This window comes from Lissotriton helveticus, chromosome 4_1, assembly GCF_964261635.1.
Source record: "Lissotriton helveticus chromosome 4_1, aLisHel1.1, whole genome shotgun sequence".
Taxonomy (NCBI): Eukaryota; Metazoa; Chordata; class Amphibia; order Caudata; family Salamandridae; genus Lissotriton; species Lissotriton helveticus.
In genome coordinates, this window is record NC_136063.1 from 36,009,795 (window position 1) to 36,032,168 (window position 22,374).

General features: G+C 52.0%; 1 pseudogene; it reads right to left on the bottom strand.

Annotated features, from left to right (window-relative positions):
• The window catches only part of LOC144827834 (uncharacterized), a 161,909-nt pseudogene that overhangs the window by 6,215 nt on the left and 133,320 nt on the right, over positions 1-22,374 (bottom strand).

Genomic DNA, 22,374 nt, shown 5'->3' on the forward strand with positions numbered 1-22,374 from the left:
TGTTCAAAATGCACTGCCCCCCTTTCTCACACTCTTATAGATATAGCCAAGCTGTCCGACTGTTCTCCCGATCAATACTTGCCGTTGCCTCAGCCTGGAGAACTTCCCACCAAAGGAAGGAACTGAAAAATGGTTTAAGATCCTACCATGGGTAAATAGCACGACCAGGTTAATTTCTGACCGATCAACCTAGGTGTAAGTATTGGCAATTGAGAACGCTCGCAGACGTAACAAGCGAGAAGGAAAAGGAGGGAAGGGTAGAAAGAGCTAAGCACGTAAATAAATAGGATAATAAAGATACGTAGGATATAATATGAATTTTGTTGGCCACCTGTCGTTTTCTGTTTTGTCGTGAATGTCTTATATATGTGTAGTACATGTGCTGTCTTCCCTGTCTGAGTTTGTGTGTATGTAATGTACGGATTTATGTCTTCCCTCTGCCTGTGTTTACGTGTTACCTGACCTTTGCTGTTCTGTGTTGTGAGCGCACTAAATGACCTATTTTCGTACACGTCTCTCCCTCCCTCTCTCTCCCTCTCTCTCTCTCTCTCTCTACATGTCATACGTGTACCGAATGGCTCGTTTAGGTTGCGGACGACTCTCACTCTCTATGAGAGTCTCCCTATCTTCTCTCCCTCTTTGTGGTAAAATTGTGCCCCACCGGCACCAGTTTTGATTGGATACTTATTGAACACGAAGGTGTTCAGCGAAATTGACCGAAACTAAAATGATTGTGTCTCGCCATATTACTACCTCTCCTTTCTGCAAAATGAATGGACTTGAATTGGCTGAGAAGGAAAGGACAGGTAAGACGACTAAGGTCCCCCAAATCTGGCCATTTATAGGGAAACTGTATGTCAATGGCACCTTATTTCTGTTCATCAGAAACAAACGCCAGCGCCTAGATTGACCCCCCACGTCCAGATTGCCCCACCCCCTTTTGCACCCAAGCGCGAGCGCCCGAAGCATCCCCGCCCCATTTGATAGACCCCAGCTGCTGACCCGGATATAAACATGATGACCATGAGTAACTGTCGTCCCTCGAGAAAACTCTGTTTTACCCTGACTCTCGATGATAGCGCCCCCCCGCCCTGTTTGAAAAAGTTAGCCAGCCTTGAAGGGAAATGTTAGACTGTTACGGCTCAGGTTAGAAAGACGAGTCTCCCTGGAGGCTCCGAAATGTAGAGTTTGATGAAATACACAGTTGATAAGAGTCTGACTTTCCTCCATATGTGACCTGTGTAGACAATGAATAAAACTTGGCATGAACTCAGTAGGAATGCCGACATATGCACTGCTTGGTAAATGAACTTCTGACTATGACCAATGAGCGTATCTCCCAAGTGCGTTGGAGTGAGGGAGGAATTCACATGCATAAATGTCTTCCCCTGACCAGTTCTCTAAAGCTTGTTTTGTACCTATTCAAAGATTCACGATTACCGAAGGAGAAGGGTCAGAGGTGACATACAGCCTGGCTGCAGATCTTGAGACACGTGTGACGTCGACCAAAGGTGGAGCTGCAGAGCAACAAGATACGGGACGAGACCGCAATTTCAACGTGGAAATGAAAAAATGATGGGCCGCCTTGAAGCCCTTCGTCTGCTAACCCACGTGTGCCTGGAGTCTCTGTCCCCCTTCTTTGGGCCCGATTGATGGGTCTGCCTGCTTGTTATCATTTGCTCCCTTGGTCCCTTTTGTGTGTCCCAGGAACTCTGACCCAACTCCGCCCTCTCTCCTATCGACTATTTGAACAACACTCACCCTCTTTTCCACGTGACTTTTTGCCAAAAAGAAGAACTGCATTCATATGGGAATAGGGTGTTGCCACGGAAAATATAGGTGCCGAGCATAAGGCGCCACCAAACGGATTGTTTAGGGAACAGGACTGTGGTCTAACAGCAGAGGACTGACCGCACCCTGCAACGCATAAGGATAGAACCGAGCTGGACCTATAGCTCCACCGCCGGTGCTCAACAGCGCCAACGAAAGTACACGGACTAGAGCCTACCAGTGATGGCTCACTGATAAAAAAAAGACACTGTGACAAAGAGATCTTGTGTATTGAACTGAGTTCCGCTCTCAACTGCTTGGTCAAACCTGTTCATTGGTCACATTTTTAAGTCAGAAACACTTATGCTATGAAGTGTGCTTAATTGTTAGGAACTCAACGAAATGCAATTTCTTATGTGCTGCATTCCGCCCATCACCTCAACTGTCTATGATTGTATGCCAAATGTTAGTATCAGCAAATGCTAATTCTTCAACGATGCCTGTCTATCTGTAACCCCATCAATTGCAAAAATGAACGCTGTATGTAAAAAGGGGCGACTGTGGAAGTTGAAGAAATTGATGTACATAAACAGCATTCATTTCCCTTCTTTTCCCGCTCCTCTCCCTGTGAGCACCATGAATACCGTAAATTATTGACCGTATCACTCTGCCAGTAAGAGCCCGTACTCATATGCATATGTACAGCCATTCTTGGCACCATGGCCTTCTACCCATTGGAATCCCCGGCTTCCCTCCTGCGCGTATCTCATGCATAGACCATGAAACCCTCTCCCTCTGCGCGACCCTGCTGCGAAAGGCAACTCTCCTGCTTGACCCGCACAAAACCCCCCCCCATTCCCTCTTGAAGAGGCATCCTTCGCCTTAGCTGACATAGCCCTCCCCAGCTGCACCTGACTGCCCCCGCTCTCTCATGTACGGGTCATAAGATCTCTCTCTCTCTATGTGACTCTGTCCCTGTGTCCACCCTGGCTACCCCTCCCTTCTTCTCACATGGGCAAGCCGTAAACCTTCTTCTTCTGCAAGACCCTGTCCTTGGGAACCACGGCCGCGCCTGACCAACCCCTCCTTTCCTTCCATAAATGCCCCTCTGTTGACAAGCCTTCCCTCCGCGCTCGATTGTCCACGCGGCATGAATACCACTCCTTTGATGACCCCTTCCCCTGAGTCCGGCTGACCACACATGTCCGAGGCCATCGCCTGAGTCAGGAGATACCATTTACTGCCCTTATTGTATGAAGTCACTCCTCTTCAAAGGACCCACTATTGATCCTGGCCACCCCACCCCCTGGCTATGATCAGGCGCGCACATCCTAAACTGTTGACGGAACACTCAGCTGCGTGATTGCCCTCCCCTCTTATCAGCAGGTCAAGGGTCCCTATTGTGAACACATGTGGGGTGGGATTGACACGAGGATTATAGGGATGTCTTTTCTCTTGCGTCACACTGTCCTGATTGTACTGTCAAGTGTTTTGTAAGGTATAAAAGAAAGAGTCTCAGCTCACTTGTTAGAGCACCTCCTGAAAGACACCGTGTTTCGTGTCCGAAATGACTGGCTCTCCTCATGAGAAATAAACTCTGTTCTTGATTCCTGCTTCCAGCGCCCGTCTCTTTATTTGGTAACTATTCAACATGGGAACTAAGAGGCGGTTTGCGCCAGCGGCCTGGGCATCGATAGAATTATGGGCTCCTGTTTCACAGGAGCCCTCTTCTTTTGCTGCTGCTGTGGGGAGGGATTTGTGAGCCGGCCCCCCTTCCCGCTTTATCACCCTCAATACCTCCTGGCTACAGCCCTAGCACCAGGACCAAGATGGCGGCCTCCCCTTGGTCACGGGGGCCACCCTGATTACCGGGTAATCCATGTTTACAACAAAACTATTTATACACAGGTTTTGACCCCGCATACCATTACTCTGCATTTTTTTAGAAAGCGTGCCCATTTACCACAAAATACGTTGTAAAGGCATGAATGGTAAATGCACACGCGTTGCGAAAAAAACAATTTGAGCGATCCATGTCATTGTGAGGAGACAGAGGTTGTTCCGTTTCCTCACAACGATGTGCACCACCCCTCAGAGACGAGGTGAAGCAGGAACAACAAGGAGAGAGGTAAGGGGGGTTGGGTTAATTTTTTAGGGGTTGGTGGGGGAGATGCTGGGATAGTGTTTTAGGGTTTAGGGTAGTGTTTTTGTAGTGTAGGGTAGTGTTTTAGGGTTTAGGGTAGTGCTGTGGTGTTTGTGTAGGGTCAGGCGGGCGCTATTGTTTCAGGGTTTAGGGTAGTGCAGTGGTGTTTGTGTAGCCTAGGGGGTAGTGTTTTACGGTTTTGGGTAGTGTTGTGGTGTTTGTGTAGTGTAGGGTCATGCTGGGGGTCGTGTTTTAGGGTTTAGGGTAGTGTAGGGGTTGTGCTGGGGCAGTGTTATATGGTTTAGGGTAGTGCAGTGGTCTTTGTGTAGTTTAGGGAGGGGTGCTCAGGGTATATTTAGGCTTTAGGGTAGTGTTGTGGTGTTTGTGTAGAATAGGGTCGTGCTGGGGGTAGTGTTTCAGGGTTTAGGGTGGTGCTGTGTTTGTGTAATGTAGGGTAGTGTTTTAGGGTTTAGGGTAGTGTCGGGGGGTCGTGCAGGGTAGTGTTTTAGGGTTTAGGGTAGAGCAGTGGTGTTTGTGTAGTGTAGTGGGTAGTGTTTTAGGCTTTAGGGTAGTGTTGTGGTGTTTGTGTAGTGTAGGGTTGTGTTGGGGTAGTGTTTTAGGGTTTAGGATAGTGTTGTGGTGTTTGTGTAGTGTAGGGTAGTGTTTTAGGGTTTAGGGTAGTGTTGGTGGTCGTGCAGGGCAGTGTTTGAGTGTAGGGACTGGACTCGGGGTCGGGGGGTCATGCTGGGGGTAGTGTTTTAGGGTTTAAGGTAGTGTTTGTGTAGGGTAGGGTAGTGTTGTGGTGTTTGTGTAGTGTAGGGTCGTGCTGGGGTTAGTGTTTTAGGGTAGTGTTGTAGTGTTGTGTAGTGCAAAATAGTGGTTTCTGGTACTGTTGGGGGTCGTGCTGGGTAGTATAAATGTAGGAAAAGGACTGGGTGTTGAGTGAGGGTCGTGCAGGGTTACGACATTAGGCAGTAGGTTAGGGTAGGGTACTCTCACTTACCTTTAAAGTATACCTTTACCACGCATGTCTTTGCGTTGTAATGGCATGCGTGGTAAAGGCATAGTCATTGTAAAAGTTTGCGTTGTGATAATTTGCGGGTTATTGTAATTGTGTTATAAAAAATGTGGGGTGATGGTATGCGGGGTAATTGATTGTGGGATAACGTCACATATTCAATTACACCCATGGCCACAGCGGTGAGTTCCTTTTTGGAAGATGACCCCGCTCAGGAGATCACTTCAGGGCGAACCGAAGACTGACCGACTCCCACTACTCCAGTCTCTCACCCACAGCACCGAACCAATGACTACCCTTCCTCCATTTACAAACCCCCTACACCACCTATGGAGCCTTCATGCCCTACAGCGCTGAGCTCACCCCCTTTCCATAGATGGCGGCCAGCGTGAGCGCAAGAACAGCCCCGGGCTCCAGCACGCCAACTTCGCCCACCACCGCCTGGCCTTCTACCCCTACAACCATCACCAGCTCGGGGATCCCTCCAGGCCCTAGATCACCGCCCAGGAGTGCAACGGCACCCAGAAGGCCTCGATGAACGAGCACCGCAAGAACTGCAGCAATGGCGAGACGATCCTGCTCTGTAAATCTGTAACATATATTTGTCCAACCGTAATCGCCTCAACTTTAAAAAACAATGTAATCTTGAGAGAATTTGCAACTTGTACATATGTAAGTCTAACCACTAGTATCTGTAGTAGACGTATGTATTTACTACCATTCTTATGTGAGTTTAATATCTTTTATGTAATTAATGCATTCTGAAGTCCTTGAATAATGTAAACTGTTCTATTGTAAAGCGCTTAGACTCCTTCAGGTAAAGTTTGCGCTACATAAAAACGCATAAATAAATCGTGTATCCCACTGCTCTTTGTCAGTCTCCAGAGTTCATGCCTATTAGACATCTCGGACGGGCCCCAAGCAGCCCCGCCCACCTCAGGAGAGGCGCACCTCGGCTCTGACAGGCAGAAGCAGCAGCGCGCCGAGCCAAGCTGCTGCTAGGAATGCCCCCTCGCTCTTACTGGGACACTCAGAAAGGGTCTCAATAAAAACGAAACAGTTCCTTTTGTTTATTCTGCCGTGACCTCTGACTAGTTGAGCGGACAGCCTCAAGATGTCCACTAAATGTAAAACAAAGGAGAAAAATAAGCGGAGATCTCCAGTGCTCTAATATCATTTACTTAATGTTGGACTTTGGCCCTTAGGGCAGGTTCACCCCTAGACTTTTTGCGTGAAATGGTGACCTGGAGATGGTGATTTTTGGATTCTGCGCACTTTCACTGTGTCCCAGGGGAAAGTGCGTGCGCACTCTGAGTGCATGTGCTGAGCTAGGCCTGCCCGCCCATAGGAATGCATGGGGAATGTATGTGTCCCTGGTAGTTCCTGATGCGTGGGGTGTGCAGGCTTGAGTCTGGTATGTGTGAACTCGTGAGAGTGAATGCTGCGCAACGGTGTATGCAGCATGTATGTGTCTAGTAGCGAAGCGCCATTTCTAGACATGGCTGTACGTGTGCTGTGAGGGTGCTGGCGTGTGATTGGCTGGAGCTGGCTGGCATGCCAGGCTCCAGGAAGTCTGGATGGGTCTGCCCGGTGGTGAGTGGGAGATTAGCATGAGTGATGTGTGGGAGGAGTGTACCTGTGTCCTGGATGGGCTGGGTTTTCCCCACACAATGCTGGCTCCGCCCCCCTGTGGTGTGTCTAACGACCCTAGCCTCCCCAGTGAAAGAAATGGGTGGTTGGGCCATCAAGAGTGCTCCAAAGCCAGCTGAAACTGGTTTTCCCCCCACCCTGCACCTTAGACAAAGGGATTTTACAGTATAAAGAAGGGGCTGTGTCCCCATGAAAATGTTCTACTTTTGGATCCTTGCCAGAGGGGGCTGTTGCTGCTGCTGGGGCCAAGAGGACCGCCACTTGGCTTGTCTCCCTGCCTGGAGACCCAGTGTGCTGGCTCTGGCCCTACCCTGCCCCTCTGCCGGCCTCCAGTCCCTGCTGGAGCTTTTGATTTTGGCTTAGAGTGCCTGGAGGCGCTCTTATTTGATTTATAGCGCTAGGCGCGCTTTCCTGATGCCCCAGCGCTCAATAGCGCTTTGCTTCTATTTTTAGCGATAGGCGCGCTTTCTGTGGCCCCTAAGCGCTTGGGAGCGCTTTATTGTCTCGCTGGCGGCTGCCCACGCCGCAGATTCACCTTTTAAGTGACTTAGTTCGAGTGCCCACCTCGATTTCGTCCCCGTAATCCCTGCTGCAGCCCGGGGCCGGGGAGAAGCCGAGGAGCAGCTGCTGGCGTCACCCGGGAGCCGCGCTGCCATTGGCTGTGGCTGCGGGAGGCTCGCCGGGCGATCAGCGCCGTGATTGGAGGAGCCCTTTATTTCGGAATATAGCGCTGGGAGCGCTGTGTTAATCCCCCTTGTTGCGCTTGGAAGCGCTTTATTCCCCAGAGCCGGTGCCCACCCGGCATTTGCCCGCAAATCGCTCCAGCCGCTGCCCGGCGCCCGACCAGGAAGTCAGGCAGGCCGGGGGCGGGCCTCCGGGACCACCGGAACCGGAAGTAGGAGGGCGGGAGCCTACCCCGCCTCCCAAGGAAGCGCTGCGGCGCGAGAAACAGAGTGGTGGCTGCAGGTGCAGGCGGGGCCCCGGTGCCTGAAGGAGAGCCCCGCGCTGCCCACAGAGGAAGGAGGAAGCCGGTCCCCAACTGAGGAGAGCCCCGAGGTGCGGGAGCTCTCCGGGAGCAGGGAAGCAGCCGCCCGCCGCAGGAGACCCGGTGAGTGTGGGAGTCTTGACTCCGGGGGCATTCTCCTTTGCAGAGTCCAGGAGGGACTCCAACTCCGGGGGCAGTTTCTCCTTGTTCTCAGAGCGGCCCCAGTTGGCAGAGGGCCGCTCCAACGCTTCGGGGCATTTCCTTCGAGCCCACAAGGGGCCCCGGGGGCCGGATAATTACAAGCCTGCGAGGCTCGAGGCACCAGTGGTTAGAAGAGCCCCGAGAGTCTGAGGGGCCATCCCGTTCGTGAGCCTGCGAGGCTCCCAGCCCCCCCTTGGTTGCAGAGTCCCCCGAGGAGGGACTCCAACGTGCCCACATGTGTCTGTGAGCCCAGCGAGGCTCTGAGAGTGCCATTCCCTCGTTCTGGAGCCCAGAGAGGCTCCAGCCCTTTTGCTTTGCGAGCCCTGAGAGAGGCTCGAGGGCCCCTTCGTGTCTGAGAGCCCAGAGAGGTTCTGAGGGTGCCATTTTCTTGCCCAGAGCCCAGAGAGGCTCATCAGTGCCACAGTGGTGGTTCTTGAGCCAGAGAGGCTCCAACATTGCCCAAACTTTCCCTGCACCAGTTGCCCAGCACTTTGTGGGCAACTGCCACGTTTAGGACCCTGACACTTGGGACACAGGGCGTCCTAGCCCCAACAAGGCCAGAGGGCCTAGGGACAGTCACAGGTGGTGACTTACGTGAGTTGGGCGCAATTGTACTTTCTATACACCTCTGAATGGGTAGTTTATTCATCATGTGTTCTCTTGTGCTGCACCTCTGAATGTGTTTTTATGCGTCATGTGCTTTGCTTTTACACCGCTGAATGTAGGTTCTGCATCATGTGTTTCCTTCCCCTGCACCGCTGAATGTGTTTTTATGCGTCATGTGCCTTTACACCTCTGAATGAATGTTATGCATTGCATCATGTGTTTTCCTCTTACACCCCTACAGGTATTGTAATACATAGGTGGTTGTTTTCTCCCTAGTACAGGTGGTGCTAGTGAGGTCCTGTTACCAGTGATTACTGGTCGTGTGCTCTATTTTTATATTGTGTGATACACTGATTTTTCTTTCTACAAGTGCTAAGTTCTAAAAGTGCTGATACCCCTGACAGTGGTCCAAGTGGCCCTGTCCTGTGCAATATCCCTTGTAAATTCCGCCCGTGCCTGTTGGCACAGTGTAACAAGATGTGTGTTTTATCTGATGTTTATTTATTATAATACAAAGGCTATTTTTACATAACCTGGTGTGGAGTTTCCTTTGTGGTGGGCCTTTGGTTGTTGTTGCTGGGGTGCGTGCGCAAATACTTAACCTACATCGCCTCCAAGTTTAGCCTTGCTGCTCGCGCCACGTTACCTAGAGGGTGAGTAGGGGTTATCTTGGCGTGTAACTCCCTTGCCCTGACTTGGGTGTGGTGGTCTCTGACTGACTTTGGCGAAAGCCCTGGCCAGCCGGGGATCCCATTTCCAACATTGGCGGCAAGCGGTGGGATAAGGATTTGTGTTTGCCTTGTACCTTGGTAGCGGCTGGCTGCACCACAAAACTCTGCATTTTAGATAACCACATTTTGGGGATTATTGTTGTTGGTAAAATTCCATTGTTTCTTCTCCTGAAGAGTGTCATTTGATAATTGTGTCCTGTACATTTGTCCCCCGCCCTGCTTCCAGAGTTTGGTACCTGTGTCGCTTTTGGTCAGGTTGAGAAGTCAGGGGTGGTAGAAACTGCCTTACCGATCCGAGGGGAGGGTGTGTGTGGATGAATGGTGTGTTTCCTGGACGCATGAGTGAGTTCTTTTTTAAGGAGAGTGTGGAAGTTTTGGAATTGTGTACTCCTACTTCAGATTGCAAGGTCCCTTGTGTTGCACGTGTCTGTGAGCATCCTGTCAAGATGGAATCGCCTTTTAACCTTTGTGGCCTGTTTAAGTACAGTGTGCATGAGTTGGTACGGTTATGTAAGGAGAGAGACATCCCAGTGAGTGAGTCAGACACCCAGTCCAAGCTTAGGGATAACATGATCCTGTGGCAGAAGAGTGACTGGGAGCGTGAGCACAGAGAGAGAGAGAGGGCCCGGGCCGCACACCAGGAGGGTGGTGGGCCTGAGGGGAGCCCTGAAGAGTCTGATGTGGAGAGTGAGTTTGACAGTGGGTGGGCGCCAGCAGAGAGCGAGTACCCCCTAGATAGGGAGTCCCTTGCTGGGTCCAGTGTCAGATGTAGCACCCCATCCCTTTCCCTGTCCCCAGAGGTGTGGTTGGATAGGAGAGAAGAGAGGGAGCACCAGCTGGCCATGGAAAAGCTCAGGTTAGAGCATGCCAGAGAGATGGCGCAGTTGGGTGTGAATGAGCGGATTGCAGAGGCTGAGAGGGCCTTTGCCAGAGAGAGAGTACCTCGGGAGGGTAGATTATCCCCTGACCGCAGTCATAATGTTCTGGATCCCCCAGGGAGGGTTGAGTCCAGTGGTGGCAGCTATTTAGATTCCAGTATAGGAAATCTCAGTCCCAGCTCCCCCAGTCTGGTACCTGTTTCCCCAGAGGAGGAGTATAGGTTGAGATTCAGGGGCAGTATGAAACTGTCTCACCAGTCTTGGGGAGAGTTTGTGGATGAATGTCAAGATGCACTGTCTGATTGGTCATCGGTTCACACAGAAGGTGATTTTGTAAAACTGTTTGATCTGGTTCTCAGAGAGCAGGTGCTCAGTAGTTGTTTGCCAGGGTTGCGACAACACCTGTTGGACTATGGGTTGACTGATCCAGACACGCTTGCTGAGGAAGCAGACCGCTGGGAAAGGGCCAGAGGTTCTGTAGAGTCATTGGTGAGTGACTCCGAAAGTAGTGGGTCAGGGATCTTCCAGCCCAGCGTGGTGGAAGAGGCTCAGTGTAGCCCAGCTAGGTCCCAGTATAGTGAGAAGGGTGTAGGGGCTGACTGCCTGGCTCAGTGGAGCAGGAGTCAGTGGGTGGCTGAGAGCCCCCAGAGGCCCGAAGCCCTGTCTCAGAGCCTGGGTGGTTTCTTGAGGGAACACCAGGTTGGGGACCTAGGCTGTCCTGTTAGCCCATTTGAGGAGGATCTCCTAGTGAGTAGAGGACCTGGAGCGTCTGTAACCAGCGCTCCTGTGGTTCTAGAGGCTGGCAGTACCGCTCCGGTAGGGAGGGTACAGGAGTCCAGCGTGAGGAGTGATTGGGGGATGAGTTTCCCAGTGGATGCACCAGTGGACCAGAGACTAGCCAGTTGGGCTAGATCTTCTTGGAGGGACCCGGGTGGCACCACTTCTGGTCTGGGGGATCGTCCCGCACTGTCAGGTGGACAGAGGGCGGGAGATCTGCGCCAGACAGACAGTCACACAACAGATGTGTCAGTTGTTAACCTCAGGGGGATTGCGTGTGAATCCCCAGAAGTCCTGGAGTGCCAGGCAATTGTTCCACCAAAGGTTTTAGACCGGAGGTTGGATGGCCAGGTTCAGGATCAGCCTGACCTGAAGGGTAGGACGACTGTAACCAGTGTCCTGACCGGTTCTTCTTCCAGAGGAACTTCTCCAGGTGGGAGAGGGCAGACCTCTGGAAGGGGGTGCAGAGGGTGGGAGAGCCCACCTCTGACCCCGGTGCAACCTGAGGGGTTAAACCCTGGGTTGGAATGGCGTTCTAGGTGTCCCCCTCGCACGGGGAGGAGGAACCCTAAAAGAAGAGGTAAGGGGAGGAGAGCCTTCCCTGAGACTCCTGGTCCGCCTGAGGTTGTAGGCCTTAGGCTGGAGAACCAGTGGCAGTCTAGTCCTGTCTTGCGGACAGGAAGAGTGGAGAATGGCTCCTGTGTGCCAGGGGTTACTACCCCCCGCTCTGCGAATTGGCATGGACCAGTGGCACCTGGGTGGCCCAGGGCCTGGTCCTGGCCGCGGACAACTTGGGAGTACCAGTGGGGTAGCCCAGTCGGTCCAGACAGTGTGTTTGGAGGGAATCCCATGGGTTCACCATGGCGTAGAACAGGAGGGTGTCCCTGCAGTTGCGGGCCTGCGTCCGTGTTCTATCGCCCCAAGCAGGGAAGTCCATCACGGTGGTGATTGGTCTCCCCTGCGTTTTGGCTGGAAGGGGGTTATGTTGGACTTTGGCCCTTAGGGCAGGTTCACCCCTAGACTTTTTGCGTGAAATGGTGACCTGGAGATGGTGATTTTTGGATTCTGCGCACTTTCACTGTGTCCCAGGGGAAAGTGCGTGCGCACTCTGAGTGCATGTGCTGAGCTAGGCCTGCCCGCCCATAGGAATGCATGGGGAATGTATGTGTCCCTGGTAGTTCCTGATGCGTGGGGTGTGCAGGCTTGAGTCTGGTATGTGTGAACTCGTGAGAGTGAATGCTGCGCAACGGTGTATGCAGCATGTATGTGTCTAGTAGCGAAGCGCCATTTCTAGACATGGCTGTACGTGTGCTGTGAGGGTGCTGGCGTGTGATTGGCTGGAGCTGGCTGGCATGCCAGGCTCCAGGAAGTCTGGATGGGTCTGCCCGGTGGTGAGTGGGAGATTAGCATGAGTGATGTGTGGGAGGAGTGTACCTGTGTCCTGGATGGGCTGGGTTTTCCCCACACAATGCTGGCTCCGCCCCCCTGTGGTGTGTCTAACGACCCTAGCCTCCCCAGTGAAAGAAATGGGTGGTTGGGCCATCAAGAGTGCTCCAAAGCCAGCTGAAACTGGTTTTCCCCCCACCCTGCACCTTAGACAAAGGGATTTTACAGTATAAAGAAGGGGCTGTGTCCCCATGAAAATGTTCTACTTTTGGATCCTTGCCAGAGGGGGCTGTTGCTGCTGCTGGGGCCAAGAGGACCGCCACTTGGCTTGTCTCCCTGCCTGGAGACCCAGTGTGCTGGCTCTGGCCCTACCCTGCCCCTCTGCCGGCCTCCAGTCCCTGCTGGAGCTTTTGATTTTGGCTTAGAGTGCCTGGAGGCGCTCTTATTTGATTTATAGCGCTAGGCGCGCTTTCCTGATGCCCCAGCGCTCAATAGCGCTTTGCTTCTATTTTTAGCGATAGGCGCGCTTTCTGTGGCCCCTAAGCGCTTGGGAGCGCTTTATTGTCTCGCTGGCGGCTGCCCACGCCGCAGATTCACCTTTTAAGTGACTTAGTTCGAGTGCCCACCTCGATTTCGTCCCCGTAATCCCTGCTGCAGCCCGGGGCCGGGGAGAAGCCGAGGAGCAGCTGCTGGCGTCACCCGGGAGCCGCGCTGCCATTGGCTGTGGCTGCGGGAGGCTCGCCGGGCGATCAGCGCCGTGATTGGAGGAGCCCTTTATTTCGGAATATAGCGCTGGGAGCGCTGTGTTAATCCCCCTTGTTGCGCTTGGAAGCGCTTTATTCCCCAGAGCCGGTGCCCACCCGGCATTTGCCCGCAAATCGCTCCAGCCGCTGCCCGGCGCCCGACCAGGAAGTCAGGCAGGCCGGGGGCGGGCCTCCGGGACCACCGGAACCGGAAGTAGGAGGGCGGGAGCCTACCCCGCCTCCCAAGGAAGCGCTGCGGCGCGAGAAACAGAGTGGTGGCTGCAGGTGCAGGCGGGGCCCCGGTGCCTGAAGGAGAGCCCCGCGCTGCCCACAGAGGAAGGAGGAAGCCGGTCCCCAACTGAGGAGAGCCCCGAGGTGCGGGAGCTCTCCGGGAGCAGGGAAGCAGCCGCCCGCCGCAGGAGACCCGGTGAGTGTGGGAGTCTTGACTCCGGGGGCATTCTCCTTTGCAGAGTCCAGGAGGGACTCCAACTCCGGGGGCAGTTTCTCCTTGTTCTCAGAGCGGCCCCAGTTGGCAGAGGGCCGCTCCAACGCTTCGGGGCATTTCCTTCGAGCCCACAAGGGGCCCCGGGGGCCGGATAATTACAAGCCTGCGAGGCTCGAGGCACCAGTGGTTAGAAGAGCCCCGAGAGTCTGAGGGGCCATTCCGTTCGTGAGCCTGCGAGGCTCCCAGCCCCCCCTTGGTTGCAGAGTCCCCCGAGGAGGGACTCCAACGTGCCCACATGTGTCTGTGAGCCCAGCGAGGCTCTGAGAGTGCCATTCCCTCGTTCTGGAGCCCAGAGAGGCTCCAGCCCTTTTGCTTTGCGAGCCCTGAGAGAGGCTCGAGGGCCCCTTCGTGTCTGAGAGCCCAGAGAGGTTCTGAGGGTGCCATTTTCTTGCCCAGAGCCCAGAGAGGCTCATCAGTGCCACAGTGGTGGTTCTTGAGCCAGAGAGGCTCCAACATTGCCCAAACTTTCCCTGCACCAGTTGCCCAGCACTTTGTGGGCAACTGCCACGTTTAGGACCCTGACACTTGGGACACAGGGCGTCCTAGCCCCAACAAGGCCAGAGGGCCTAGGGACAGTCACAGGTGGTGACTTACGTGAGTTGGGCGCAATTGTACTTTCTATACACCTCTGAATGGGTAGTTTATTCATCATGTGTTCTCTTGTGCTGCACCTCTGAATGTGTTTTTATGCGTCATGTGCTTTGCTTTTACACCGCTGAATGTAGGTTCTGCATCATGTGTTTCCTTCCCCTGCACCTCTGAATGTGTTTTTATGCGTCATGTGCCTTTACACCTCTGAATGAATGTTATGCATTGCATCATGTGTTTTCCTCTTACACCCCTACAGGTATTGTAATACATAGGTGGTTGTTTTCTCCCTAGTACAGGTGGTGCTAGTGAGGTCCTGTTACCAGTGATTACTGGTCGTGTGCTCTATTTTTATATTGTGTGATACACTGATTTTTCTTTCTACAAGTGCTAAGTTCTAAAAGTGCTGATACCCCTGACAGTGGTCCAAGTGGCCCTGTCCTGTGCAATATCCCTTGTAAATTCCGCCCGTGCCTGTTGGCACAGTGTAACAAGATGTGTGTTTTATCTGATGTTTATTTATTATAATACAAAGGCTATTTTTACATAACCTGGTGTGGAGTTTCCTTTGTGGTGGGCCTTTGGTTGTTGTTGCTGGGGTGCGTGCGCAAATACTTAACCTACATCGCCTCCAAGTTTAGCCTTGCTGCTCGCGCCACGTTACCTAGAGGGTGAGTAGGGGTTATCTTGGCGTGTAACTCCCTTGCCCTGACTTGGGTGTGGTGGTCTCTGACTGACTTTGGCGAAAGCCCTGGCCAGCCGGGGATCCCATTTCCAACACTTAACATATATGTTTACGTGTTCATATTTGGTAGAACTAAAGTTCACAATCTTTTGTTTATTTTCAGTAGTGTTCATAGACTCCGATTTTTCAGGAGTTTCAGGGGTGTTTTGCAAATCATTCTACATTTATTATTTATAGCCTCGTGACCAAAGGGTTCTTGTCAGGGGTACAGGCTTTCTCTGGAAGGGTGACCTTCGAACTACCTTACTAATCTTCCACCTTACTAATCTTCCACTCAGGAGGGGTGAGAAATTACACTTAAAAGCAAGCTCGGATGACGTGTTCCACCCCTGTGTATTAGCTTCATGTGCAGGCCATGTTAAGGTTTGGTGGGTGTGGTCTTGTGCTATGGAATGCAGATGTTAACCCTTTCCATGCTCATGACGAGCTGAGCCCGTCATAATGCACGGTTGAGCTGTGCTGGTGACGAGCTGAGCTCGTCATGAATCAATAGAAATAATGGAAAGTCAGCATAGGAGGGGAAAACACCTAGCTGCCAAGGTGTTAAAAAACAGCCTGGCACTCAGTCTTTGACAGTTTTGTGAGCCCTCTGAATTTAGATGAGCTACTGTCAGGCAAAGACTTAAAAGTAGAGACATTTTACCAGTGTGTGGAAAAGGTTTGGTATTGGAGTGGTGCGAAGTGATTAAAAAAAACATGTTTTACCTGTTTTTTTCCCTTAAAGGGTGTTTTTATTAATGCATTTTTGGGGGCAAGAATGTGTATTTAGTGTACTTTTATTGTCTTTGTGTGTTTAGTCTATATGTATTGCTTCTTGTTATTAAGTACTCACGTATGTGGGGAGATAAGAATTCTACACCCATGCCATTTTGTTTGTTGTGCCTCGTAGCGATGCTCCCCAGCACGCACCCGCCTCCCAGCTGCTCCTCCCTCCCACGGACTGCCTTCAGCTTGCTTCGGTGTCCATAGCTCTGTGACCTCCCTATCCTCGTGAGAAGAGGTCGCTCCCCCACGCTTCTGGCCGGACTTCGCAGCGCTCTCTGGCTGCCTGGGTATCGTAGTGTGACTGCTTGGCAATTTAAAGATTGTAGAATAATTAATGTGCGCTCGCATTTGCTGAATAGAAAATTGCATCGTAGCTCGGACTGCCCGCCTGGTTGGCTGTTTGTTTATCTTGCACTGCCATTTTGTTTGTTGTGCCTCGTAGCGAGGCTCCCCAGCACGCACCCGCCTCCCAGCTGCTCCTCCCTCGCCCCCGCCCCCTCCACTATCCATTTATGACAGACGTTGTTTCGCGCAGCGTTCACGCGCAGCGGACGCGCCCCAAAGGTGCGCCAAAGGTAAGCCTGTCTACGCCCGTCCGCGCCTGGACCGCGCCCAGCGCCAGACCCCCCGGTCCCCGCCATTCCCACTCCACTCACCTAACGTATGACGCCACCTCCCGCCTCGCCCTTAACCCCGGACACACACCACAATGCTTCGTAGCGGCCCCGGGTCGTACCCACTGCCCCTTCGCCTGCCGCTTCTGCAAATTTATCTGCGTTAAGACCCTTACCACATCCACTAACCCCAAACACAGCCACCTGAAGTGCATCCTGCTGAATACCCGCTCGGTCCATAGACACGCCACTGAACTCTGGGACCTACTCGACACTTCATCGCCGGACGTCGCTGGAGAAGGTGACCACCGCGTTCTAGAGCGCTTAGAGCAATTTCCTGAATTGCGCTGTGCTGAGGCTCGCGCTTCGCATTTTAAAACCCTTTTTTGCATCTTTGTTCATTTGTGTTACATTTCCCCTGATTTTATTCCGCTACCGCTGCGTCCCCCCCTGGCCCTCACCGCATATAATTACAAATTCAAGCACCGCTACTTAGCGGGTCCGGGCTCCGGGGTTCCTGGGTCACGTGACTACGACGTGACGACGACGCCATCTTGGGAAGGCTGGTACCTTCCTTGTTGGGGGTTAGCGCGCTAGCGCTTTTTACCGCCACTCGCCTACTTAAGGTGAGCTTTGACTCGGGGTCAGCCTGGAGAAGGTGACCACCGCGTTCTAGAGCGCTTAGAGCGATTTCCTGAATTGCGCTGTGCTGTGGCTCGCGCTTCGCATTTTAAAACCCTTTTTTGCATCTTTGTTCATTTGTGTTACATTTTCCCCTGATTTTATTCCGCTACCGCTGCGACCCCCCCTGGCCCTCACCGCATATAATTACAAATTCAAGCACCGCTACTTAGCGGGTCCGGGCTCCGGGGTTCCTGGGTCACGTGACTACGACATGACGACGACGCCATCTTGGGAAGGCTGGTACCTTCCTTGTTGGGGGTTAGCGCGCTAGCGGTTTTTACCGCCACTCGCCTACTTAAGGTGAGCTTTGACTCGGGGTCAGCCTGGAGAAGGTGACCACCGCGTTCTAGAGCGCTTAGAGCGATTTCCTGAATTGTGCTGTGCTGTGGCAAGCGCTTCGCATTCTAAAACCCTTTTTTGCATCTTTGTTCATTTGTGTTACATTTTGCCCTGATTTTATTCCGCTACCGCTGCGACCCCCCCCTGGCCCTCACCGCATATAATTACAAATTCAAGCACCGCTACTTAGCGGGTCCGGGCTCCGGGGTTCCTGGGTCACGTGACTACGACGTGACGACGACGCCATCTTGGGAAGGCTGGTACCTTCCTTGTTGGGGGTTAGCGCGCTAGCGCTTTTTACCGCCACTCGCCTACTTAATGCTCGCCTGGAGCGTAGTGGTCTAGCGCAGTGGTCGCGCCTTCGCTACGCCTGAGTCTCGCCAGAGTCCTGCCCGTCTGCGCCCGTCAGCGCTAAGGCAGGGCTAGGGCAGGGGACTCTGGACTTCTCAGGATGATATCTGCTGAGAACCTGCGACTACTGCGACACCAGGTACGAGATTGCTGTCATGGCTCCTTGGATCCTCTCAGTGGGCCTTTTCTGTGCCCCACCTGTTCCTTTAAACTCCCTATGCCCATGCTTATTAAGAGTCTCCAGTATAGGCCCCCAGCTGACAATCAACTAGACGCTGTTGCAGGCACAAGTACTCAATCCACCCTTACAGTTTTACATTTGAATGTCAGATCATTGTCATGTCACTCCCAAGAAGTTTTCTCTTTGATTACTGATGATAATCCAGATATCTTTTTTTTCACGGAAACCTGGCTACATGATCAGTCCATGGCGGTCATTAATTTAGCCCTCCCCGTGGGATACACCATGCACTCCCTCCCTCGCAATGCTAGAGGTGGAGGTATTGCAGTTGCGGTAAAAACGTGCTACCCCTGCATTTGGAAACCCATCACCATAGCAGGATGCGAGAGTGCTCTTTTTAACATCTCAGTGAATTCCCACTTCACTTTTACGGGACTATTAATTTATAGACCCCCCGGTCCTGATGGCGCTTTTCGTCAAAGCCTCCCGGAGGTGATTTCCTCCTTAGCTTTAAAAACCGCCAACTTTACGATTATCTGCGACCTTAACTTGCATATGGATGTCCCACTTTCTAACTCGGTCCATAGCTTTTTAGCAGATCTCGAAGCGTTCCAATTGATTCAAATGGTACAATTACCGACTCACACAGGCGGCCATCTATTAGATCCCGTTCTGACGAATCTTGCTACTAATATCTCAGTGCTTCATCCTAGACCTATGGCCTGGACTGACCACCATTTGATTGAAATTCGTATCATCACTACCATTTCCCCTTCTAAAAACAACACCCCAGCCAGTTTCAGACGCTCCTGGAAAAACTTGAATTTAGAGCATTTTCATCAGCTTCTGATGAAATTTCATCCTCTACCCCCTACTGAAGTTTCCCGCGGCTATGATAGCTTCTGTGAATGGCTAAATAACTCATTAGATATGCTTATTCCGGCCAAGTGGAGTAAGACTAGATCTAGTCCTTCCAGCCCCTGGTATGATGAAACTCTTAAAAAACTCAAAGTCTCTTGTAAAAAAGCAGAACGCGCGTGGCGTAAAACTTATGATACTGACCTCAAGGCGGCCTATAGGGCCTGCACTAGAGTGTATCATCGGGCCATATGCGCGGCTAGGGCTGCTTTTTACTCTCAGGAGATAAAGAACAGCACAAACCCCACCAAGGTCATCTTCAGGGTGTGCAAGGACCTCACTAGCAAAAGGACTGACATTGCTACTCTTGAACCCTCCATGGCACACTGCGAGGACTTAGCCTCGTTTTTTGTCGAAAAGGTGGAGGCCATTTATAGGTCATTCTCTCAGCTTTCCATCAGGGAGAATAGCTCTACATCATTGGTTCATAAACCACTGCTGATTATTCCCAGTCCGACTTTAGATGAGTTTTTAGCCTTGACGACAAAAGTTAAATCCGGTTCCCCGGATGACCCCATGAGACCCATTCAATTCCGGGAACTTGCTGAATGCTGCTATCCTGCTCTGCATGGTCTTATTAATCTGTCCTTCAGCACGGGCAGTGTTCCTAAGGCTTGGAAACAGGCGACGGTCATTCCTATTCTTAAAAAACCCGCCCTTGATCCTACCAAGCCAGAACACTATCGACCCATTTCCCTTCTCCCCTGGCCAGCCAAACTAGCAGAAGCACATGCTAATGCTATTCTATCATCTCACCTGCAGGAAGCGAATATACTGGATAATTCCCAAAACGGATTCCGTGCGGGTCATAGCACCGAAACCGCTCTTCTGGCTGTGGTGGAGCACATCAGGAAGCTGTTGGACCAGGGTCAGACGGCGGCACTGATCCTTTTGGATCTCAGTGCCGCCTTCGATACAGTGTCTCACCAGATTCTTTTACATCGCCTGATGGAGGCTGGAGTTGGAGAGGTGGCACTTGAGTGGTTTCGTTCCTTTCTTAAGGATCGAGCCTTCAAGGTATCTACACCTCCTTTTGTCTCTGCTTCTCGCCCTATACTTCAGGGTGTTCCCCAAGGATCGGCCCTTAGCCCTACCTTGTTTAACTTATATGTTCAGCCATTAGCGGAGGTAGCCCATAGTTTTGGTCTCTCCTTAGTGTCATACGCCGATGACACGCAGCTGGCGGTGGCACTTAACGGCGACTCCGACATGGATGCCCCCACCTTTCAGTCAGCTTTAAAAGCTGTGGCTGGCTGGATGGCGAACAATCGACTTCAACTTAATGCCTCTAAGACCGAGGTCATTATTTTTGGTAGGGAAAGTGGGTTATGGGGAGATCAATGGTGGCCCTCTGATCTAGGCCCTGTTCCTTCCCCCGTGACTGAAGTTAGAAACCTCAGGGTGTGGTTTGACGACAAGCTCTCTTTCACCTCCCACACTAAACGTGTGGCTGGTACATGCTTTGGTACTCTGCAGTGTCTTCAACCAATTTTTAAGTTTTTCGATGCGGAGACCAGACAGATTATAGTCCAAGCTCTGGTTCTTACCAGGTTGGACTACGCCAGCTCTCTGTTTTTGGGCTTAAATCAGGCCGAGCTATCCCGCCTTCAGAGGGTCCAAAATGCGGCGGCTAGGATGCTTGTCGGCCTCCCGAAGTTTGTCTCGGCTCGTCGAACTATCCAGGATCTCAATTGGCTACCGGTGGGGCAAAGAATTAAGTTTAAAGCCCTCTGCTTAACTGTTAAAATTCTTAAATCAGCCTCCCCTCCTATTCTTTCACAGACTATTTTGCACTATGTCCCTGCCAGAGCTCTTCGCTCCGCCGGATCTAATCTCGCTATTGTGCCACGTTTTAAAAAATCCAGAATAGGCGGACGCTCTTTCTCAGTGCTGGTGGCAGCCCTCTGGAATTCTCTGCCGGCCCCTCTCCGTTCCATCCCTGACTTGCTCCCTTTTAGGAAGGCACTAAAAACCTTCCTCTTCTCTACAGCTTAGGCCTATTTCTTTTACCTTCTCTGATGTGTTGTGTTCTCAATTCTCCAAAGCGCCGGGACGCCACTTGGCTGCGGCATCCGCGCGCTATACAACATTAAATAACATAACATAACATAACATTCCTTACTGAAACATGGATGAACGCATCAACACCCGACATCGCCATTGCTATCCCGAACAATTAGAAGATCATCAGAAAAGACTGCACCGTCCAAACAGGAGGAGACATCGCCATCGTCCATAAGAACACCATCAGATTCACGACCAGCTTCGACGATAACCTTGCAACCGCCGAACACCTCCACTTCCAGATCCACACCGACCCTAGGACCACACTTAGAGGCACCCTCATCTACAGGCCCCCAGGAACCCGTAAACAATTCAGTGAAGACATCACTGACTTCATCAGCCCACATGCCCTCGCCTCCAAAAACTACATTCTACTAGGAGACCTCAACTTCCACCTGGAAAAGAAAAACGACAGCAACACCACCACCCTCCTTGACAACCTGGCTAATCTCGGACTCAATCAACTTGTTGACACCCCCACCCATGTAGCTGGACATACTCTCGACCCAATCTTCACTTCCAGCAAGTACATTTCCTTCGATTACACCACAGCTCTCCATTGGACGGACCACTGTTGTGTTCACTTCAGCTACAAAACCACCTCGACTCACAACCCCCCACAACCTATTCCCCGAAGAAAATGGAACAAAATCACCACCGACCAACTCCTCACATAGCTCAACCAAAACCCACCCGCCCTCTCATCGGTCCCATACCAAGCTGCCATCAAATTCAAACAATGGATCACTCACAGTGCTGACGAATTAGCACCCTTGAAAAACCATCATACCAAACAAAACAACAAAAAGGCCCCCTGGTTCAACGATGACCTTAAGAAATCCAAGAAACTATGCCGTACTCTCGAGAAAACATGGAGAAAAAACCCAACCACCGACAACATGACCACCTTCAAGGCAGCAACCCGCAAACAGCACCAGCTGATTCGATCCACCAAGAGATCAGCATTCAAGAGTCGACTCGACAACAACGCCCATAACAGCAAAGAACTATTCAACATCGTCAAAGAATTCACCAATCCCACCGCAGCCTCAAACGACATCACTCCCTCCCAAGACCTCTGCGACTCGTTATCCTCCTTAAACAACAAAATCGCCGACATACATAACAGCTTCGAAAGCAGTTCCAATGAGCAAACCTCCCCACCCCCCTCAAAACCTAAACCGCCCTCTAACAACCTCAGCGCCTGGAACCGAATCACCACTTAAGACACCATCCGCCTCATGAACTCCGTCCACTCTGGCTCGCCAACCGACCCATGTCCCCACCACATATTCAACAAAGCTGACTCCATCATCGCACCCCATCTCCGTGACGTGATCAACTGCTCCTTCAACTCTGCTACCTTCCCAGGAAGTTGGAAACATGCCGAAATCAGCACCCTCCTGAAAAAACCCACAGCAGACCCCTCTGAACTCAAAAACTACCGCCCCATTTCCCTCCTCCCATTCCCGGCCAAAGTCATTGAGAAAGCCGTCAATAGCCAACTCGCCGCCTTCCTCGAATCCAACAACTCCCTCGACCCCTCACAATCCGGCTTTCGAGCCAAACACAGCACCGAAACCGCCCTCATCGCAGCAACAGATGACATCCGAACATTACTAGACAACGGAGAAACAGTGGCCCTCATCCTACTCGACCTCTCCGCCGCATTCGACACAGTCTGTCATAGCACCCTCACACAACGCCTCAGCAACATCGGCATACAAGGAAA